We start from the raw sequence: 7,500 nt of genomic DNA on the forward strand, positions 1-7,500 counted from the left end.
TGAATGTCTGAACTCACTGTCTTTCAGGGCCACGTTGGCTCAGGCACCAGCTGAACCAAAACCCTAGGCTCTTTGGAAATGCTAATGGAGTTGCTAACACACCCTAACACAAAGAGGAAGACTACAACCTCGCCCTGCCAGCTCAGGGATTTGTGAGGCAAAATCTACACAATATTTACATGATTTGGAATTTCTACTTTATGTTTAATGTTTAATAAAATAAAGCGCCGGGCAGTGGTGGCACACGCCTTTAATCCCAGCACTTGGGAGGCAGGGCAGGTGGATTTCTGAGTTCGAGGTCTGTCTACAGAGTGAGTTCCAGGACAGCCAGGACTATACAGAGAAACCCTGTCTTGAAAAACCAAAATAAATAAATAAATAAATAAATAAATAAATAAATAAATAAATAAATAAATAAAATAAAATAAAATAAAGCTTGTGGAGGGCTGGAGAGGTGGCTCAGCAGTTAAGAGCACTGATTGCTCTTCCAGAGGTTCTGAGATCAATTGTCAGCCAACACATGCTGACTTGCAAACTGCCTGTCATGGGATCCAATGCACTCTTCTGGTGTGTGTCTGAAGTCAGCTGCAGGGTACTCATATAAATAAATAAATAATAAATAAATAAATACATAAATAAAAGATCCTTAAAAATGAAATTAAACAAAGCTTCTGAAGAAATTGAGCATCTTAAAATTCCAGGCATCATGCTTATCTAGACACTCTATTTTTTTTTTTATTGTATTACTTACACACACACACACACACACACACACACACACACACACATTGAATTTGAACTAAACATACAGTAAAGAAAAAGAAAAAGAAATCTAAAACAGAGAGCAAAACAAAACAATATCCAAAATAACCTTTCCTGGGGTTAATGAAATAACAGAACCGGGTGTGGTCATACACGCCTTTCATCCCATCACTCAGGAAGGAAGGAAACAGAGGCAATGCTGTGAATTGGAGGCAGGTCTGATCTAGATAGTGATTTCCAGGGCTATGTAGAGAATCCCCTGCCTGCCCCAACTAAGTCAATGAACAGGAAAAATATAACTGTAATTATTAACCTGGGGTAAAACAAACAATCAAGGGAAGGTGGTGCTGGGTGCCTGATTTATGGTCTCTCTGTCTGTCTCTGTCTGTCTGTCTCTCCTCTCTCTCCTTCTCTCTCTCTCTCTCTCTCTCTCTCTCTCTCTCTCTCTCTCTCTCTCTCTCTCTGTCACTCTCTGTCTCTGTCTTTCCTCTCTCCTTCCTCTCTCTCTGTCTCTCTCCTTCTTCTCTCTCTCTGTCTCTCCTCCCTCTCTGTCTCTCCTCCCTCTCTGTCTCTCTTCCCTCTCTCTCCTTTCTCTCTCTCTCTTTCCCCCTCTCTCCTCTCTCTCTGTCTCTCTCCTCTCTCTCTGTCTCTCTCTCTCTCTCTCTCTCTCTCTCTCTCTCTCTCTCTCTCTCTCTTGTCTCTGTCTCTCTCTCCAATCTGTTTCTTTCTCTCTGTCTCTCTCTTTCTCTTTCTCTGTCTCTCTCTTTCTCTCTTTGTCTCTGTCTCTCTCTCTGACCCCAGGGGTGTACCTGCCTGCCTTGCTGAACACTGTATTATGTAATAAACTCAGTAGTTTTAGAAGTCAGGAGCTGGAAATATGCAGATAAGATGTTGGGGTTCGCTGGGCAGTGGAAAGCAGAGGCAGGCGAATTTCTGAGTTCGAGGCCAGCCTGGTGTACAGTGAGTTCCAGGACAGTCAGGGCTACACAGAGAAATGCTGTCTCAAAAAAAAAAAAAAATCTGGCCATCTCACTATAACATTCATCAATTCTGTTGAGAGGAAGGGAGACACGGAGACAGATACCTGATCAATCGTCCAACCAACACCCAGATTGGAATCAAAAGAACCCAATCTTTCTTTCTTTTCTTTTCTTTTCTTTTCTTTTCTTTTCTTTCTTTCTTTTCTTTTCTTTTTTCTTTTTCTTTTCTTTTTTTTTTTTTTTTGAGACAGGGTTTCTCTGTACAGCCTGTCCTGAACTCACTTTTAGACCAGACTGGCCTCAAATTCAGAAATCCACCTGCCTCTACCTTCCAGATGCTGGGATTAAAGCCCTGCACCACCACCACCCGGCCAAAAGAACACAATGAATCGGGATGGTATTGTGGTCGAGTTGTGTTTGGTGGTGTGGGAGAGAAACTGCTTTTTGCTTTCGTGTTTCTTTCCAAAGTCGGCCCCTTTCAGCTTTTTGAGGAAACTCTGTGCTTACGATGTGTCTTTTCTGTGGTTCATTCGATTTTTACTTTACTTTTTCATTTGATTTTATTCTACTCTATCTGCTGGCCAGAAAGAATTATTGATTGTTATTCCTCCCTAACCCTCTGGGACCCAGACACATGGTCTCACTGAGGCAGGCTCTTAGCCTTTTTTTTTTTTTCCCTCTGAGTGCTGCTGTGAATGAAGGAGTCTATCAAAATTATCTTAAACATCATCACATTTGTTATTCCCCTCCTCCTCCCTCTCCTCCCCATCTTCCCAAGTTGTCTGGCAATATATTCTATTTGTAACCACCTTGGTAGGAAATCCCCCCCTTGCCACTAATGCTGATCTCTGATGATCTCAGACCCCCAGGTGTATCCCTGGTGTCCTTGCTGAACTCTGTATTGTATAAACTCAGTAACTCTAGCAGTCAGGAACTGGAAATAGGCAGATAAGCTATTGGTAGGAAGGAAGGAAGGAAGGAAGGAAGGAAGGAAGGAAGAAAAAGAACAGATATACCAACACACACACACACACACACACACACACACACCACCACCACCACCACTCACATGACCAAAGGAAAGCAGTGCAAAAAATAATTACTTTCTGGCCAAAGTGAAAACAAATCACTTTGAAAAGGTATTCCTAGAAAAACAAAACAGAACAAAAACAAACAAACAAACAAGCAAGCAAACAAACAAACAGCAAGCAAGCAAGCAAGCAAGCAAGCAAGCAAGGAAGCAAGGACAGAAATGGGATTTTTCACCATCCTACCACTTTTGAAATTTAACTCTGTATTTAGTCTTTGAAAAGGGGACAGTGGGTGGGTGAGTGAGGGCGGGAGGGCAGGCAGCGGTGGTGGCAAGGAGGAGAGGAACATGAAACAGAAAACAGAATGAGAGAGACAAAAATGTCCGCCGCCACACCCTCCTCTTCCACCGTGTTTGGAGGCTCCCTTCTGCTAATTGTGCCTGTTCCTTGGCCCGCTAACCGACTGTTAGTCGCGTCCTTTCACTTAGAGAATGATTAAGCCTGTTTTCTCAGCTCCCGGCCATACTTTGGCTTTTGGGTGCCTGAGGGGGTCGGCCCGAGTCCAGCCAGCGTTCACTAGTTTCAGGCGGGAAAGCGGGAACTGTTTGTGCCACTCGGGAGGAGTGGTGGGTACTCTGCTCCGTCATGCGTGGGTGAGTGTCCCCTTGAGCTAAGGAGGACCCTCCGGGGAGAGACTGAGTGAGTGTGGCTGGCGGCGCGTGAGCGATCTGTATTGGTTTGCTTGGTTGTCGGGCGACACCTAGTGGTGACAATTTCCCGCAACGTTCCTGGTCCCCGGTCCGTGACGAAGGAGGAGGAAGTGCCTGCTGTGAGCCGGCCAGGGTGACGGGAGGCCGGGCAAGCAGGCGGGTGCGTCCCGGAGACTGCGCCGAGTTTAAAGATTTTTCTCTACGTAGGAGATTGTACCCGGAGAGTTATGTAGGGGTTGGTAGTGACTGCACAACCTATTGGAACAAACACGCTGGTTGGGGGCAGCTTGCTCAGGTCGACCAGAAGTCCTGCCCCGGAGTGTGCTCCTTCATCGGGAGCTCTGGATTTCTGAAGCCGAGAGGGTGTCTTGTTCTCGGCTGTCAGGCGGCTGTGGCCCGGTTCGGTGGAGCTTCGGAGCTTTTTTTTTTTTTTTCTTTCCTCCAGCAGGCTCCCTCAGCGGGTGGTCTGGATTTCTGAAGCCGAGAGGGTGTCTTGTCCTGGGCTTTCACAAGGCTGTAACCCGGCTCGTTTTTAGGTTCGGAGCTTTTTATTTTTTTATTTTTGTTTTCCGCCTCCAGGCTCCCTCAGCGGGTGCTCTGGATTTCTGAAGCCGAGAGGGTGTCTTGTCCTGGGCTTTCACAAGGCTGTAACCCGGCTCGTTGGAGGTTCGGAGCTTTTTATTTTATTTTATTTTTGTTTTCCGCCTCCAGGCTCCCTCAGCGGGTGCTCTGGATTTCTGAAGCCGAGAGGGTGTCTTGTCCTGGGCTTTCACAAGGCTGTAACCCGGCTCGTTGGAGGTTCGGAGCTTTTTATTTTTTTATTTTTGTTTTCCGCCTCCAGGCTCCCTCAGCGGGTGCTCTGGATTTCTGAAGCCGAGAGGGTGTCTTGTCCTGGGCTTTCACAAGGCTGTAACCCGGCTCGTTGGAGGTTCGGAGCTTTTTATTTTATTTTATTTTTGTTTTCCGCCTCCAGGCTCCCTCAGCGGGTGCTCTGGATTTCTGAAGCCGAGAGGGTGTCTTGTCCTGGGCTTTCACAAGGCTGTAACCCGGCTCGTTGGAGGTTCGGAGCTTTTTTTTTTTTTTTTTTTTCTTTCCTCTTCCAGGCTCCCTCAGCGGGTGGTCTGGATTTCTGAAGCGGAGAGGGTGTCTTGTCCTCGGCTTTCGCGCAGCTGTGGCCCGTCTCGTTGGAGGTTCGGAGCTTTATTTTATTTTTGTTTTCCGCCTCCAGGCTCCCTCAGCGGGTGCTCTGGATTTCTGAAGCCGAGAGGGTGTCTTGTTCTCGGCTTTCACGCGGCTGTGGCCCGGCTCGGTGGAGCTTCCTAGTCTTTCTCCCCCCTGTAACTGCAGGGTCCCTCTCGGTGCCCCTCAGCCGGGATCTTGCTTTGTGAGTCCGAGTAAGAACTGTGGAAGCGGTCTCCTATCATGGCCCTCGCGGTCTTGCAGTAAACACGGTTACAAGGTCGACCAGTTGTTCCTTTGAGGTCCGGTTCTCTTGCTCATGGGGACAGGTTTGAGACAGCTTCCCGAGAATGACTTCCAGGTGTTCCGTGTAGCCTGTGAATTTCCTCCCTGTGTCTTTTATGGTTTTGATCCTTGCTCTCTGTTCATATTGGACCTGGAGATCTATAGGACACGCTGTCCTGTGTCTGATGAGAACTATAGGACTTGGAAAGACCCTTTCTGAGGCTGTTTTGCTTGTCCGGCCTACTCTTTCGTTTCTGCCCTCGGGTCTTTCGGCAGCGCCTGAAGCTGAGCCTTGGCACACGCTTCTTCCCGTGCTGGCTCGTACTCTTTGGCTTGTGACAACCGAGTGCTGTATCTTGCGTGTCTGTTGTGTTTTTGTTTCTCCCGGTGGTTGTTGTCACCTGTGCCGGGTAGAACGGTGGCACCAGTGGTGGTGGGGACACCTATTCTGCGTTAGTGTACCCCGGTGCTCATCCCGCTCACTCACTGGCTTTTTTTTTTTTTTTCTGGAGTTCCCGAACCTCCGCCTACCGTTTTCCGTGCCTCCCGAGCGCACTGCTTTTTCCTCCCCTCGAAGTGCTTCTTCCTGGGGCATTATTTTTTTCTTTCTGGAGTTTCCGAATCTCCACCTACCGTTTTTTCCGTGCCTCCCGAGCGTACTGCTTTTTCCTCCCCTCGAAGTGCTTCTTCCTGGGGCATTTTTTTTTTTTCTTTCTGGAGTTCCCGAACCTCTGCCTACCGTTTTCCGTGCCTCCCGAGCGCACTGCTCTTTTTCCTCCCCCCCCGAAGTGCTTCTTCCTGGGGCTTTTTTTTTTTTTTTTTTTTTTTTTTTTTTTGGGGGGGGGGGGAGTTCCCGAACCTCCGCCTACCGTTTGCCGTGCCTCCCGAGAGCACTACTTTCCTCCTCCCCTCAAAGTACTTCTTGGGCTTTTTTTGCCAGTTTTGTCCGGTGGCTGCTCCTCCCGTTCTCGGTGTGTGCCCTCGCTCTGCCCGCTTCGGTATTGCGTCTTGCACGCTCGTTGTTCCCGATGGGGTGCTCTTGCTCCCTTTGGATCGATGTGGTGCTCCTGCGTTCTCTTCGGGCCGGGGCCTAAGCCGCGCCAGGCGAGGGACGGACATTCATGGCGAATGGTCATTCATGGCGAATGGCGACCGCTCTTCTCGTTCTGCCAGCGGGCCCCGCGTCTCTCCTCCCCATCTGGTGTCGGTGGTGTGGGGGAAGGCAGGGGTGCGGCTGTCCGGTCCGAGCCACTGACCCGCGCGCACCTCCCGCTGTGGTTCGCGGAGTCCTCGTGGACGCGTCAAGGCAGCTTTGGCTGTCCTGGTGCGCCTCACTCGATTTGTGTTTCCATTTGTGACCTCCTTCTCTCCGAGCCGGGGAGGGCTGCTGGTCTGTTGCGGTGCACACCCTTCCCGTGCGGTGTGCGCGTGCTTTGCCTCTGCTTAGCTCGCGGTGCTCCTGGAGCGTTCCGGGCTCTGACCCCAAAGGTGCCCGCTTCCGAGTCGGCGGTGGCGCTTCCCGTTCCCCGGCGTGCCTCCCGTGCTCCGTCTGGCTGCGTTGCTTTGTTCCCGTTCTGTCGGTTCTAGCTCGAGACGCCTGGTGAAGAAAAGGGGGGTCGAGGCGGTAGAAACGAGGCGTCTGGTGCCTGAGCGAGAGGAAGCAGGGGCCGACCCCTCCTCGCTGGGTGAGCGCCCACCCCGCGCACCGCTTCCCGCCTTCATCCGTAGGTGTGCGCGTAGGGTGGTGCTGAGCGTTTCGCGGCCGTCCTTGCTCTGTGTGGACTCTGTGTGAGGTTTGCAAGGCCCGGCTCTCGGGGATGCCTGTCGCAGGTCTCCTCTGTCCGCGGATGCTCAGAATACCCTTACCGATACCGCAGGCCCCCCTCCCCGCGTGCACCCTGCCGCGTGTGGGTCTTGTTTCCGACACTGCTTGTGGCGTTGCAGCTCTCGGTTCCCGGGGCTCGCCGCGTTGGGTCCGTCCCGCCCTCGGTGAGAAAGTCCTTCTCTAGCGATCTTCGGAAGGGTGTGCTATGACCTCGAGGGGTTTCCTCCCGGATGGTCCCCTCGAGTGCCCGCTTGCGGACCCACCCGCCTTTTCTGCGCGCAGCGTTTGCTCTCTCTCGTCTACAGCGGCCCGCGCCTCCCCGCTCCGAGCTTGGGGAGGGATCACGCGGGGCAGAGCTCGTCGTCCCACCGCTGGTGCGGAGCTGTTGAGAGTCGGTGGCGGTCGGTGGCGGGGAAGGGCTCCGTGCACACGCCCGCGTGCGCGGTACCTCCTCCCGCCGAGGGTCGTTGCGGGACGGGAAGCGGAAGGGTGGCGGTGGGCATCCGGCCCCACACTCGTCTCCGGTTCGTCCCCGTGCCTTCCGTCGCGTGCGTCCGCCCCGCCCGCGTCCATGTCTTGGTCCCGCTACCGCGACGCGGGCGTGCCGCGCGTGGTGCGTGCTGTGTGCTCTCGGACTGTGCGGTTGTCGCCTCGCCCCCTCCCTCGGTGGCGATCCCACGGCCGGGGGGATCGCGGGAGTCTCCCTCCCCTCCTTGGGGCTAAGGAAG

The 7,500-nt window shown here is 52.0% G+C and overlaps 1 long non-coding RNA gene across 1 annotated transcript; it reads right to left on the reverse strand.

Moving 5' to 3' along the window:
- Positions 1-5,434: 5,434 nt before the first annotated feature.
- LOC127676186 (uncharacterized) lies at positions 5,435-5,883 on the reverse strand. The gene is made up of 2 exons (XR_007975702.1): positions 5,677-5,883; positions 5,435-5,570 (listed from the first exon to the last, which is right to left on the reverse strand). It is a non-coding gene; the product is annotated as an uncharacterized LOC127676186 (long non-coding RNA).
- Between the last annotated feature and the right edge of the window lie 1,617 nt (positions 5,884-7,500).

The sequence above is a fragment of the Apodemus sylvaticus genome, unplaced genomic scaffold (genome assembly GCF_947179515.1).
Source record: "Apodemus sylvaticus unplaced genomic scaffold, mApoSyl1.1 scaffold_461, whole genome shotgun sequence".
In the NCBI taxonomy this organism is placed as follows: Eukaryota; Metazoa; Chordata; class Mammalia; order Rodentia; family Muridae; genus Apodemus; species Apodemus sylvaticus.